Here is a 16,484-nt window from a genome sequence, read left to right as displayed (position 1 = left end):
TGGTTTACCTAGCCATGGCCATTAGAGAATAGAGGCATCATAGAATTGTCTCCACTCGGATTATCCCTCTCTTTTTCATGAGTGCTTATGTCATGGATGTTGTATTTTTTTTCTCGCATTTTCCAAACATGGGCTGGAAATGGACCTTAAAAGATCCTACACCCATCCATATTTATCACAAGATACTGTGGGAATCACAGTTTGGCTCCCATTTTTATAATATTTGTCATGGTGTCATGTTACCTATTTATTAGACCATTTTTTATAAGAAAGCCCCCAGGCTTTCAAAGGAAGAAAAGATTGACATCTTTCTGGTGGTGAGATGGTTTGGTGAAGAATGGTTTACTTATATCATGGTTTTCAAGAGTATTACTGCTCCCCGTGTTCTTCCATACTATGTTCTGGATAAACTGCTCGCATGGTAAATACCTTATTAGACAGTGGGTGATGGAATCACCAAAACCCTTAAGGAGCAGAAGAAAGCCATTTGGCGAACCTTCCCATAACAATGTGGTGCTTTCATGTTGCATGATCTTGGGCATGCATCTAAAGAAATACAAAACATCACATTCCTAAACCTAGCTACCATGCCAGGTAGACAATATGACCCCAACCATGTTGCTAATAATTTCACTTCCATGGTCAAAGTTAGGCAATTCAGTCATGAGGAAGATCCATTAGATGATTTTTTTGAGCAAGCGAAGAGATTTTCACAAGTTTTGAACTTGGCTTCACTGAAGTTAGATCCAAATGACCTTAGAGAATTCCACATGTATAGAAATAAAAGTCTTGAACAAGTCTCTTTATACATATTACAAATTCAATAAGTAAGAGAACCAAGGATAATTTTAGGGGCGAATGTTCGCCCTTTGGCGAAATTAAGGGGTTTTAAATTTTTAGTGGGCGAATATTTTGTATCATAGTACATTTTTACAAATCACCTCAAATAGCCCACCTTATTTTCAGGGAGAGGGTAAAAAAGGTAAATTTAGCCCTTGAAATTAGGACTTACAACCTTCCATTCGCCCATTTTCAAGAATAGGTTTTATTTAAGTGAATCCTATGGGCCAAATACCATATTTATAAAAGAGGTATGGTAAATAAATAAAACATTTTTTATATTAACTCCATAAGTCACCTTATATACATGTAAGGGTGTAAACAAATAAAAATATAAGTAAAGTGGAGGTATGGTAAATAAATAAAAATATAAATAAACTAGACGTATCGTAAATAAATAAAACCTCTTTTTATATTTAGTCCATAACCCTCATTTTATTTATGAAGGCTCAAGAAAGAGGTTTTATTTAAGTGAATCCTATGGGCCAAGTACCATATTTGTAAAAGAGGTATGGTAAATTAATAAAAATATAAATAAACGAGAGGTATGGTAAACAAATAAAACATTTTTTTATATTTACTCCATAAGTCACCTTATATTTACGAACACTCAAAAAATGGGTTATATTTAGGTGAAACCTATGGCCAAAATACTATGGGACAAATACCATCCAGGACTAGATCATTATTAATACCATGCAAAAAACCATTATTAACCCTAATATTAGAATGAATAAAAATAAAAATGGCACATGGTATTGACCCATGGTATTCACCAAAATGGCACATGGTATTGACCCATGGTATTCACCTCGAATGTAGCCTATTTAAATGGGGGAATTAAACCAGCATGTAGCCTATGCTAAGATTCACTAGGACTTTACAAAGTTTTATTATTTAGTGAAAGACTCGCCAAGATCTTACAAGATTTTATAATTGAGTAAAATATTCGCCATGCCTGGTGAGAGATTCGCCAAAAAATTATATATACATATTATATTATTGATAAAATCACCTTCCATTTTTCCTATATACCATGGAGATTCGCCCATTTATTATATTTATAAATTTAGGGGGGTTCTTAAAATTTTCCCTGAAGAGAACCTACTCCTAGCGTAAGCTTGGAGGAGAGTTCCAAACACAATTCTAATGAATAATCACAAGAGAAATCAGCTCGGAGTTCTAAATACTCTAAACATGAATCTAAGAATAAAGAAGGAAGCCCTAAGGAAGATCTTGATTGGGATATAGAAGAAGATCGTGGAGAAACGACCAAGAAAGTCTCAGCTAAATGAGACATGGAGACTAGTCCCCTACAGGTTGAAACAGAAAAGACTCCAGTCATCAATATAGAAAAAGAGTGGGAGCAATTTAATAGAAAGATCCAAACAGACACTATTCTTGAAGGAACGTCTAGATTCCAGAGTCCACAACGCACTCAACAAGTTGTAAATCCAGAAGCCACAATACAAAAAATTGTAACCGCTCAAGACATTGAGATCATCTCGACACATCCAAATTCTGAAATTGTTTTGAAAATTGAAGAAATGCATACCTTGGTTATATTCTACAATCCTAAACATAATGCTATAGTAAAAGCTAGATAAAGAATAAACATTTAGATGTATTGGCAACAACAAGTTTTTAAAGTGAGCCAATGGAGATAGTGTGGAGAGACACCCCCATGAATCCAACAGATAACCTTACAAATTTATCATAGTATGCGGGAGCCTATGCAACTGCAACAATTGATAAGGCAATATAGGTTCAACTGTTACTAAAGGAAAAGGAAGAAAGAGTTCAATTACTTGAACAACAACTCGAGAAAGAAAGGAAAAGCACTAATAAGCAGGTGGAAACACAACTGTCACAACTTCATTTTTTTTTAAGCAAATGACAATACATCATTAGACAGTCATGGAAGTGAAGAACACATAGATTCACCAAATGCAAGCTATATTGGACAAATTCAGAGGCAGCACTCATGTAGATGAATTTATCAAATATGCACTTGAGTTAAATTCTCTTTTGGTACCATAGTAGGAAGTATTCTGTCAAAGAAATTTGATGAACAAACATTATTGTGAATCAAGTGACAACTTAAACAATCAAGTGATTGATCAAAGATTAGAATATGAAGAGCTTAACAAAAGAATAATAGAATTCATTTCTTGGCAAGAATCTGAAGAAGGCAGGAAGGCCAATGTACCAAAGATCAAGGAGTCTAACAAGGACATCTTATTTACAAATTGGGACATGCAGTTAAAATAGATGGAGACAGAAGAAACAAGAGTGACCAGTACAACAAACAACATCATTGAGGCAGTCAATGAAAACATCCACACTATGAATCTTATCAGAGAATTCAGTCCAGAATCCCTCCCGGGCATTAAAAAGTTGGAAGAATGGTGGAAGAAACTGCCCAGACAAATGAAAAAGCAATGAAGAAACTCACTACACTCGATTGGGAAACATACTGGCAATTTCTGGTGAAACCACACAGTTGTTGGATGACTTTACATTGTTTAACTAATTATGCTCAAAAGATGGTGCCACCTCTCACTGATGTTGTATTCATGGGGCAACTGAGATCCAAAATTGGCCAACCTCCCTAGGTTAAGCCAATGATAAACATTTGCAAGCTTAAGGACCAAATGGCTAAATAGAACCATAGAATTTGCAAAAAGCTTGTCATCATCAATTTTTATTTTTAGTTTTTGTTTCACTTATTATGAGGAAGGTTGTTTGAAACCTCCTTAGCTTTTTATGTAATAATCTATTTTGAAGCATGTATTATAGTATTTAAACCCCTCTCATGCATTTATATAGAGGTATAGGATTTTATCAAAAACACTTTACAAGACGTTACACTTCTATATTTTTGTGAAGGTTTTGATGAAATTGTTGGAACATGATCTATTTTTCTAATATCGAAGCATACTCTACTGAAATTGCACTTCTGTAATCTTAGAGTGTATTTAATTGGATGAAAGTGGATCACTATTGCTGAGCCCATGAGCATGACCTTTCATATGTCGTACTTTTATCTTGTGATTGTGTTTTATTTATTCATTAGCAATACCGTTTCTTTGATTGTATTATGTATGAAAATCTGAGTTATAGTTCTACATTATTGCACTTTTATATGATGTTTTAGATTTGATTCCTTATTGAATACATGAACAATTACTATATGTGATAAAGTTTTCTCAATTGTTTTTCTAACTATTTAGCCAAAACAATTATCGTTCACGATTTCATTTCTTTTAGTAGTTGAATAATCTTTATTACTAGTTTCTTCAAGGAATTTCTGTATATCGCATAACTTACATTATTCCCAAGTATATTTATAGTAATATAATATTAGATTAAGTTAGATGCATGTGTTTATTATTTAGATTAGATCATTTTTAGTTGAATAATTCTCCATTATATCTTATATCACCCCAAAAACATTATCAAATATATCCTCTCTGGGAAATTGGTCCCACTATCCCCAGTCGGAGCAACTATACCAAATAGAAAAGGAGTTACTTTTAAGGTCTGGACTGGGTGGTTATCCCCCATGTTGTCATAGAGAATTTCGAGGCTTTAACATTTTGGCACTAGAAGGAGGGCCTCTACTATGAATGCAATAAAAGATAAATTAGAAATCCATTCTAAGAGTAAGAATCCCTCATCATCACCTCCAACTCCATGGTCACACTCCAAATCCCCAAATCCTAAACATGAAGTTGTAAAAAGATCTTTAAAATCCACTAGTGTTTCTCCAAGGATATCATATCACCCTTCATATGCAAAAAGTCCCAAAGTTCAGTCTTTAATTCATAAATTACAAGGTATTTCTCTGTCCTAAGAAGAATCTGAATTATCTCAAGCCAATGTTTCTTCACATTTTCCTTCATCTCGAAGATTAACTAGATCATAGAGTGAAAATTTTGGAATTCCTCCATTTGAATTTACTCTTCCTCCTCCTTGAAGGAAAACTAAGAAATTATAGTCTGAAACTCATAGTGAGATTCTTTCATCACCACCAAAAACTCCCTCATTCATTTCATCATCTTCATCACAAACTCAATCATCCACCTCACCATCTTAGATCGTGATTTACACTGGTACAGGAACACAATCCTCCTCTACCTAATCACCTTCAATCACTGGTACATCTTCTTCCACACAGATACCCATAAGGGCTCAAAGACCATGGAAAAATCTAGGAGCCGTTCAAATGGTACGACCTTTACACCCATTAACTGCTCATCCATTGAAATGGTTATCAAATTTTAATCCCAACGATGGTCTTCATGCCGAAGAAAACATAAACAAATTCATGTTGTCCATAAACCTAAATGGAGTTGTATAAGAAGACACAGTTGTATGATTATTCCCTTATAATTTACAAGGATTAGTAGGATCCTGGTACGTTTCATTACCATCTGGTTCCATTGATAGTTGGAATGCATTTCGGGAACAGTTCCTAATGAAATTTGGAGATGACTGCTCAAGGACTACTCTTCTTAATGATCTCTCCAACTTGAAAGATGAATCTAAAGAGCCAGTTAAGGAATTTAATTCCCTTTTTAACAAATTATTAAAAAAAATCCAGTGGCATCCAAGCCAAGCACCGAAGTTCAAAATGAATGGTACATTTCTTCTCTTCCTTCAAATGCAATGATTTTTGTTGATAGAGCTACGAAACCAAATTTGGCTGAAAACATGAAAGAAGCCATAACTGTCAAAAAATGAATTTTAGTCTTAGAAATGAAGAATGAATTAGAAGAAATAAAATCCAAGAAGGTCACCTTCAGGGACAAATCCAAGAATAAATCACCCAAATATCTTTCGATATTGAAGGTCTAGGAAAGGTACTAAAACCATGTCCAATGAAATGGTCGATATTAAAAACTAGGTGGCTAAGACTTCTTCAAGGAAATCTTTTAGACCTTTCAAAATAAATACCACCTCTAATCCTAAACCTCCAAATACAATATCTAATGCTAAATTAGATGTGGATGAGGAAGAGGTATCAACAACTAAAGGACAAATTGATGACGAAGAGATAGTTGAAGTACATGGAGTGTGCGATTTCATTCTTCCTTGTTTCAGATAATGAAAAATCAAAAGAAGCTTTACATGTTGCTACCAGAAGCAAGAGTACCATTGATTCGCCACAAACAAATAAAAAGTAGAAATCATCAGATCCTACTGTCAAAGATAAAGCAATAGGTAAGAAATATTCTCCCAAAACTACTCAAACATCTCCTCCTCAATCCAACTCTTCACCTACAGCCAAAACCTTGCTAGTTTATGATGATATGGAATACAACATCATCAAAGACATGAAGAAGACCAGAGATAATATCATGTCTTATGAGATTAGCAAGCTAAAACATTGGCATAAGCTATTTCTCAAATAATTAAAATTAGTTCCCACTTCTCTTCTTGCTACTGTAATTTCTCAGGCTACTCAAGAAATGGGTACAGCTCCCAATACATCATAGGATAAAATGAGTTCAAATGATGTTGCTTTAATTGATGGTAGATATAAATCCCATACTCCTCCTTTTATTCTTACTTTTGAAGTCTTTAATAAGAATTTGCATAATTCTTTAGTTGACTCTGGAGCCTCATCCAACATTTTACCAAAAATGGTTTGTGCAAAATTGAACATCGAACACCGGGAATCTATTGTTCGCATTGTACAGTTAGATCAAACTCAAGACGAAGTCATAGGAGAAATCACTGAGGTTACCATTAGACTCATAAAAACTGAAAGTATGTCAAGTGATTGACATTCCTGTGGCCAATATTCTTAAATTCTACATCTTGATCCTTAGTAGAGAATGGTCTAAAAAGCTTCATGGTTATTTTACAACAGGTTGGTCCCTTATATGGCTTCCTTATAATGGTAAGCCAAATCAAATAAAGGTCGCTCATGAGAAACATTTAAAGTATATCATCACTAAACCAGAAGGAGAAAATGAACCCGTCACATACAATAGTAACATCATTGGAAATTATTCAGTCGAATCATTTTTTGGAAATTTTAATGCAAATAATTCACACTTTTTGGAAAATTTTGTTACATCACAAATAGGAAATTTTTCACAAACAAATTCTTCTAAATGCATCAGTTTTGTAGATAAACTTGTACCCAATTCTTTATTTTGGAAATTATATTTTGATGGAGCTGAGACAGGTTGCATATTGGTTAGCCCTGAAGGAGAAAAAATTGTGTTGGCATGCAGACTTGAATTTGAATGCACGAATAATGCTGCTGAATATGAAACATTAGTTCAAAGATTGTATAAATCCATAGGCCTTGATATCAAATACCTTCAAGTATTTGGAGATTCAGAAATTATAATGAAACAGGTGGGGAATATTATTCATTGTCTTTCTAGACATTTGAAACATTATCAATCATTAGTCCAAGACCTCACCTCAAACTTCCTAGAATTTAACATTTCCCCAATTCCAAGACTTCAAAATTCAAGCATCGATCTTTTGGCTAACATTGCATCTAAGCTCATTCCACCAGGAGATTATAGTCCTGATAGATTTTCTATAGAATTAATTTTTAGACCTTCTATTCTCGATAACATCACCAATTGGTGAGTTTTTAATGATGATATGGATATCATAAATTTTCTAACATCTGAAGGCTCATATGATGACTAGATAATAGATGAGGACCAACACGATAACCAGCTCAAGCAAAAAACAAGTGTAAATCCCATACCTAAATCTGTAGTCAAGCTGGAAGATCTGTATGATCTTAAGGATAGATTCAAGAAACCAAATAATTCAAAGCTTCAAAGCTCAACACTGAGGTTTGAATTAATTAATCTTGGAACTAACCTTAAACCTCAATATATTAATCTAGATCTTGTTCTTAAACCAGATGAAAGATTAGCCTTCATTCATTTGTTGAGAAGATATAAAAACATTTTTTCTTGGAATTATGATGATATTAAGACATATTATACTTCCATCATTCAACATACCATTCCTATGATATCCGACGAAAAGCGTACATAACAGAAGTTGAGAAAGATTCATCCAAATTTAGAGAATCAAATTAAATATGAATTAAATAAACTTCTCAAAGCCAAAATAATTTTTCCCGTGAGACATTCAAGGTGGTTTTCTAACCTAGTTGCAGTAAGGAAAAAGAATGGTGATATTCGAATTTGTATATACTTTCACAATTTCAATAAAGCTTGCCAGAAGAAAAAATTTCCACTGCCTCCTATGGAATAGATATTGTAGTAAGTTGGAGGCCCATAGTTAATGTCTTTTCCAGATGGATTTTTAGGTTACAATCAAATTCTCGTACATCCAGATGATCAATCAAAGACAACATTTAGAACCAAATGGGGAACATACGCATATCAAAATATGCCATTTGGATTAATCAATGCTGGTGCAAAATTTCAGAGAGCCGTGGATATAGATTTCAAAGGCTCGGTGAATAAAACAATGCTTATTTATTTAAATGATATAATTGTATATTCAAAGAAGCACAAAAATCAGTTAAATGACTTAAGATAAATCTTTAAACATTGTAAAAGATATGGAATTTCTCTAAGTCCAAAGAAATCTTTCTTTGCTTTAAGTGAAGGTAAAATTCTTGGGTTTATTGTATCTAAAAATGGCATTCACATAGATCCAGATAGGATAAGAGAAATTTGTGAAATCTCTTTGCCTCACAACAAAAAATCCATGCAATATTTCCTAGGTCAAATAAAGTTTGTTAAAAGATTTGTCCCTGACTTTTCACGAATTGTTTTACCCCTCCTATATATGATCAAGAATTTTTTATTTTTTTTAAATCGAGACATACTGAGCATGAAGCTTTCAATCTTATAAAACTAGAAATTATAAATGCTCCCTCTTTAGCAACTCGAATTTTTGTAATCATTTTATTTTATATACTTTTGCTTCCAAAACATCATATGTAGCTATTCTGACACAAGTCAATGATGAGAAAGTTGAAGCACCAATTTCTTTCTTTAGCTCCAATTTGCAAGGTGATGAATTGAATTACTCAGATGTTGAAAAGTAGGATTTTGCTATTTTCAAATAGATAAAACATTACAGACCTTTTCACCTTAAAACTCACACTAAAGTAATGGTTCCATTCTCATCAGTGAGAAATTTACTGATGCAAAGAGAATTTGGTGAGAAAAGAGGAAATTGGGTAACAACACTACAAGAATTTGACATTGAAATTAGACTAGCTAAAATTGTTAGAGGTCAAGGATTTTGCAGAACATTAGCATGAGCATCCAACTTACCAGCACCGGAAGATTCAAGTAATGATATACAAATATGTGAGGTAAGCCTTAAAGATGCTGAATCTAAATATGTTGATATCATATTTTATTTTAAAAATGGATATGCCCCTATGTACCTCAGTTACAAAATAAAAATGGATTTGAGATTAAAAGCTAATAAATATGAAATCATCAATGATGTCTTGTTCATGAAGAATTATGATTCTATTTTACTTAGGTGCCTTGAAAAATCTAAGGTAGAAAAGGTTCTACATGAACTCCATGATGGACTAGCTGGTGGAAATTTTGGAGGAGACACAACAATGCATAAAATCCTGCATGCTAGATATTATTGGCCAACCTTATTCAAATATGCACACGAATATGTAGCGAAAAATCTGTCAAAAAACTGCTAGAAGACAAAGGAAATCCACATTTCCATTATAATCGGTAAACATTGAACAACCATTTGAGCAATGGGGACTGGACATAATAGGTGGGATCGTTCCTCACTCTTCAAAACAACATAAATATATCCTTACAACAACTGATTACTTCACTATGTGGGTGGTAGCAATTCCACTTAAGGTAGCCAATTCTGAAAACATTATTGAATTTATCGATAAATTTATTATTACAAGATTTGGTCTACCAACTGCCCTCATGTTTGACAATGAATCCTATTTCACAGTCAATGCTATCACAAAATTTTCTCTCAAAAGAGGTTTTAAACGTAAATATTCTGCTAACTATTATCCTCAGGGAAATGGTATAGCTAAATCAACAAATAAAAACCTCATGAGGATCATCAAATGAACTATTGATCAAAGCCAAAAAAATTGGCATTAGTCTTTAAAATTTTCTCTATGGGAAGATAAAATAACACAAAAGGCCTCAATAGGCACTTCTCCTTTTAATTTGGTTTATGGGAAAGAATTTCATCCTACAAATGTAGCTATTCCCTCTCTAACCCTAGTTCAATTTATTGAAGAAACTCCTTCCTCTTCTATGTAATTAAGTCAATCACAAATCCTCAAACTCAAAGAAGAAAGAGATAAAGCCAAGATCATACATGCACATCATCAATAGTTAGTAAAATTTTCCTTTGATGCAAATTCTGTAAGTCCTAAATCTTTTCGACTCAGATACCTTGTATTAAAGAAGGATAAATCACAAAAGGAAAAAGGTAAGCATACTAAATTCCAAATAATGTGGCTCAGCCCATTTCAGATTGTAGAACAAATCGGCCCGTCAACGTTTATATTGCAATATTTATCAGGCAAGAGAGATTCTCTGCTTGTGAATGGACATATTTTGAAGAAATATTTTTCATAGAAGATAACATATTTTATCCCTTGTACACAATTTCCTTTAGTTTTCCTAGGAAAATAAAAGTTAAATAGTATTTACTTTTGGCCACACAATAAAAATATCTTTAAATATTTTGATTTTTCGCTTGTATAAGTAGAGATTGTTAAGGAAATAATTATGACATTTGAAAAATAAACTAAGTTGTATCTCTACGAAATCTACTTGACCAAAATTAGTTATTCTTTGTGAAACCCCAACTTTATAAAGAGACCTTTGTTCTATTATCAATGAAGAAAAATATCTTTAACAAATCAAAGACTCTCTATAGATAAGAACCTTTAACTCTATAATTGTCATCCAGAAAACTCTTAAGGATTCAATTATTCTCCACATCCAGTAAAATTTTCTCCTTTTAGAGTGTAATTCTAAAATATACTAAAACTTAAAAGATAAGAGGTCTCATTAAGAGCCGATTTACCATGTTCATAGGGAAATAATAGACTGACATTATCAATAATGCATATCAAAACAGGCTAATGGGTTGAGATTATTTTAATCAAGATACAAGGGGTCTCATCATGAGCGAACTTTTTTAGTTGAATTACAACCAATGAATGGAATTGTCACTATTTGGACACCAAACCTGGATAGTGACTTTTAAGGAGAAAAAAAAATAGAAGAAAAATAAACTGTTTAAAAAATAAAGAGGAGAATAAGTATATGAGTCTGAATTTATCTCTAAAAATTGCACTCTTATCTGGATGGGATACTGAATCATTGATGGTTAAGTGGTAACCTTGTTGAGGATATGGATGCCTGCTAGTAGCAGAGGCTCTACCTGTGACAAATGAGTACATCTAAAATCTAATCTGCAAGACCCCCCACTTTATCTTTGAACTGAGTAAAGAATGATATCGACAAAGGAATTTTCATTTTCAAGAGGATATCAATTGAATTGTGATTAGGTGAGTTTTTTTTCTTATTCAAAGAAATGTTTCTTATCTTAAATTTCATGTCATTTCTATTTTTAGAACTATCTTTATTTTGGAAGTTTTAGAAGTTTCAAAAAACTATCAAACATAACTGGTTCTTCCAATGAATTTCCAATTGTTGTACTGTTCAAACCTCCCCTCATTTATTGATTTAATAATTAATATTGTATTAATAAGTGGGGACCCTTTTAAAAATTCCCCAAATATTTTTTTTAGTGAATAACAGATTTCCTTTTGTAAAGCATTTGGAATAAAAATTTGGATAACCAAGATATCAAACCAAGTCATTTCATGATAACACATTCCTGCTTTATTGCACATCGCAGGATCTGATAACAAAAGGGATTAGTCATGAGGTAGAATCCACAAGATGAAATAAGAGAAATCCCCATAAAAGACCCATAAGTAGCACTTAGCTTATAGAATACTTAAGCCTTGAACTAATCTTCAAAGGTCTTTATCGCAATCACATCACATTTCTTAAAAGGACGCAAACATACAAACCATAAGAAAATGTGATGTATGATGTAATACAGACCTGATGGAACATTAAAACTATTATAGAACTACATTCAGGTCTGACATATCATAATCCCACTTATCGCATATCACAAAATGTTAAATAAACTTTGAATTAATTTATTTATAAATCTTTGAGAATTGCAATCTGCGATTTGCGAGAATTGCAATTTGTGATTTGTGAGAATTGTGATTTACGATTTGTGATTCATCACAATCACAAAAATTCTCTATTACATGAACATTCAAACCAATCAGAAATATTAGTTTGAAATATGCGATGCGACATTTTGATAAGGCATAAAGAAAATATTATGTGAGCATTAATGTATAGATAATGAGGTTTTAAGGAATTTATTCGTTTAACGGTTTGAGATGATAGATATCTTTCTTATTCATGTTTGAAATAAAAGATCTATCCTTACATGCTTTTAGAATTTACTATGCTAATCATGCTTTTACTTGCATTTACTGCTCTGCGGTTTTATCTTGTTTTTTCCATTTGCCTGAATTACAAGAAGTCTTCTAAGAACACGACACTTACAAATATGGTTAATAAACGGAAAAAGTCTACAGAGGATACTACCCCTGAGCAGTTAGAAATTCTACCGATATTATATAATACCACTTGTTATAAAGATGTAGGAACTACAACTTGGGAGGTGATGTACAATGTACTAAAGGGCGAAAACCCAAGGCCCCTGGAGGTTAAGGCAACAACGAATTCCATGACTTCATATGATGCTTCTTACTTCGAAGAAGCATGCTCCTTTTTACACAGGATCACTAAAAGACCAAAAATATTACCATATAAAGATATGGTAAGATGGAATATGGATGAAGTGGATGCTTCAGATAGAAAGTTCGAAAACTCCAGGCAAGATGTTATGGAATCATTCAAATCAGACAATTGGAGCCAAATGTACCATTTTCCACAGCAACAAAAGATCTATGACAAAGCTTTTATCGAGCATTTCGCTAAAGAAAATGAGGATCCAATGGACGTTATCCAAGCTTGGAGGTTTGGCTCCAACAAGTTTACACAGGATAAAACTGGTATGTACTCCATCACATCTATGTTAGCCCCATACAATTTTGCAGTTGTGATGTTGTGTAAGCTATTCAAAAAAGATGATGCCACCAATTTTTCCATTGAATGGGTTCCCTTGATTGATGCAATTGTAAATGATACCATTTTGAACTGGAGTGCTATTTTGTCGTATAACCTAGCCATGGCCATTAGAGAATACAGGCATCATAGAATTGTCTCCACTTGGATTATCCCTCCCTTTTTCATGAGTGCTTATGTCATGGATGATGTATGTTTTTTCTCGCATTTTCCAAAAATGGGCTGGAAATGGACCTTAAAAGATCCTACACCAATCCATATTTATCACAAGATACTAATCACTGTTTGGCTCCCATTTTTATAATATTTTTCATGGTGTCATGTTACCTATTTATGAGACCATTTTTTTATAAGAAAGCCCCCAGGCTTTCTGAGGAAGCAAAGATTGACATCTTTCCAGTGGCAAGATTATTTGGTGAGGAATGGTTTACTTATATTAGATTTTTCAGGAGTATTTATGTTCCCCATGTTCTCCCATACTATGTTATGATAAACTACTGGCACAAGAAATAGCTTATCAGATAGTGGGTGATGGATTAACAAAAACCCTTTAGGAGCATAAGAAAGCCATTTGGTCAACCTTCCCATTATAATGTTTCGCATTGCATGATCTCAGGTATGCATCTAAATAAATACATAACATCACATCCCTAAACCTAGCTACCTTGACAGGTAGACAATATGACCCCAACCATGTTGCTAAGAATTTACGGCCATGGTCAAAGTCAGGTAATTCAGTCATGAGGAAGATCTGTTTTATGATTTAGTTCAGCAAGTCGAGAGATTTTCACAAGTTTTTCACTTAGAATCACTGAAGTTAGACCTAGAGGACCTCAGAGAATTCCACATGTACAAAAATAAAAGGCTCAAACAAGTCCCTTTGGCCCTATTACAAATTCAAGAAGTAAGAGAACCTACTGCCAACATAAGCTTGGAAGAGAGTTCCAAATACAATTCTGATGACGACTCACAGGAGAAATCAACTCAGGGTTCTAAAGACTCTAAAAATGAATCTCAAAATAAAGAAGGAAGCCTTGAGGTAGACCCTGAACGAGATACAGAAGAAGATCATGGAGAAATGACTGAGAAACTATCAATTGAACAATATATGGAGACTAGTCCCTTGTAGGTTGAAACTAAAAGGACTCCAGTCATCAATTTGGAAGAAGAGTGGGGGCAATTTAATAAAAATCTCCAAATGGAGATTATTCTTGAAGGAATTTCTTGATTCCAGATTCCACAACACACTCAACAAGCTGTAAATATAGAAGCCACAATATAAGAAATTGTAACCTTTCAAGACATTGAGATCATCCCGGCACATCCAACTTCCGAAATTGTTTTGAAAATTGAAGGAATACCATCCCTATATATATTCTACAGTCCTACACATAAGTTTGCAGTAAAATTATAGAGAAAGAAAAGAAGGTTAGATGAATTGACAACAACAAGTTTTGAAAGTGAGCCAATGGAGATAGTGTAGAGAGACACCCCGATGAATCCAACAAACAACCTTACAAAGTTATCACAGTATGTAGGAGCCTATGAAATTGCAACAATTGATAAGGCAATAGAGGTTCAACTGTTACTAAAGGAAAATGAAGAAAGAGTTCGATTACTTGAATGAAAACTCAAGCAAGAAAGGCAAAGCACCAATAAGTAGGTAGAAACACAACTTGCACAACTTCAACACAATTTTGAGCAAATGAGAATACATCATCACATAGACATGGCAGTGAAGAACACACAGATTTACCAAATGCAAGTTATATTGGACAAAAATCAAAGGTAGTCCTCAACTAGATGAATTTATCAAAGAGGCACTTGAGTTAAATTGTCTCTTGGTACAACAATAGGAAGTATTCAGCCAAAGAATGTCGCTAATCAAACCTTATTGTGAATCAAGTGACAAATTAAACAATCAAGTCAGTGATCAAAGATTATAATATGAAGATCTTAACAAAATAATAACATAATTAATTTCTTGGCAAGAATCCGAAGAAGGTAGGAAGGCAGATCTACCAAAGATCGAGGAGTCCCACAAGGACATCTTATTTATAGATTTGGACATGTAGTTAAAATAGACATAGAGTGCAGCAACAAGAGTGGCCAGTACAATAAACAACATCATTGAGGCAGTCAATGAAAACCCCCACACTCCCAATCTTATCAGAGAATATAGTCTAGATGCCCTCCTAGACATTAAATAGTTGGAAGAATGGTGGAAATAAACTGCCCAACAAATGCAGAAGAAATCATGAAACTCACTAAGATCGATTGGGAAACATACTAGCGTTTCTGGTGAAACCACAGAATCATTAGATGACTTTACGCTGTTTGACTATTGTTCTCAAAAGATCTTACCACCTCTCACTAATTTTGTATTCACAGGGAAATTGAGATCTAGAATTGGCCAACCTCCCCAGGTTAAGCCAATGATGGACATTTGCGAGCTGAAGGACTGAATGGCCAAACAAGGCCACTCAATTTGCAAAAAGCTTGTCATCATTTATTTTTATTTTTAGTTTTTGTTTCACTTATTCTAAGGAAGGTTGTTTGAAACCTCCTTAGATTTTTATGTAATAATCTATTTTTGAGGCATGTCTTATAGTATTTAAACCCCTCTCATGCATTTAGAGAGAGGTCTAGGATTTTACCAAAAACACTTTACAAGACATTATACTTTTGTATTTTTATGAAGGTTTTGATGTAATTATCGAAACATGATCTATTTTTTTTTACTATCGAAATATACTCTATTGAAATTGCACTTTTGTACTCTTAGAGTGTATTTGATTGGATGATAGTGGATCAATATTGCTAAGCCCATGAGTAGTACCTTTCATATATGGTACTTTTACCTTATGATCGTGTTTTATTTATGTATTAGCAATACTCTTTCTTTGATTGTCTTATGTATGAAAATATGAGTTATAGTTCTACATTATTACACTTTTATATGATGTTTTAGCTCTCATTCCTTACTGAATACATGAACAATCACCATATGCGATAAAGTATTCTCAATTTTTTTATCTAACTATTTAGCCAAAATAATTATCATTCACGATTTCATTTCTTTTAGCAGTTGAATAATCTTTATTACTAGTTGCTTCAAGACATTTATGTAGATTGCATAGCTTATATTATTCCCGGGTATATTTATAGTAAGATAATGTTAGATTAAGATATATGCATGTGTTTATTGTTTGGATTATATCACTTTAGTTTAATCACTCTCCATTATATCATATATCACCCCAACATCATTATCAAATATATCCACTCTAGGAAATTGGTCCCACTATTCCTAGTCAGAGCCACTATACCGAATGGAAAAGGAGCGTCTTTTAAGGTCCGGACCAAGTGGTTATCCCCCATGTTGTCGCATCGAATTTCTAGGCTTCAACACAG

This window comes from Pinus tabuliformis, chromosome Q (genome assembly GCF_031772625.1).
Source record: "Pinus tabuliformis cultivar Carrire ecotype Pingquan chromosome Q, CPIR1, whole genome shotgun sequence".
Classification (NCBI taxonomy): Eukaryota; Viridiplantae; Streptophyta; class Pinopsida; order Pinales; family Pinaceae; genus Pinus; species Pinus tabuliformis.
The sequence above is the reverse complement of the archived record's forward strand: the minus strand, read 5'-3'. Positions refer to the sequence as shown.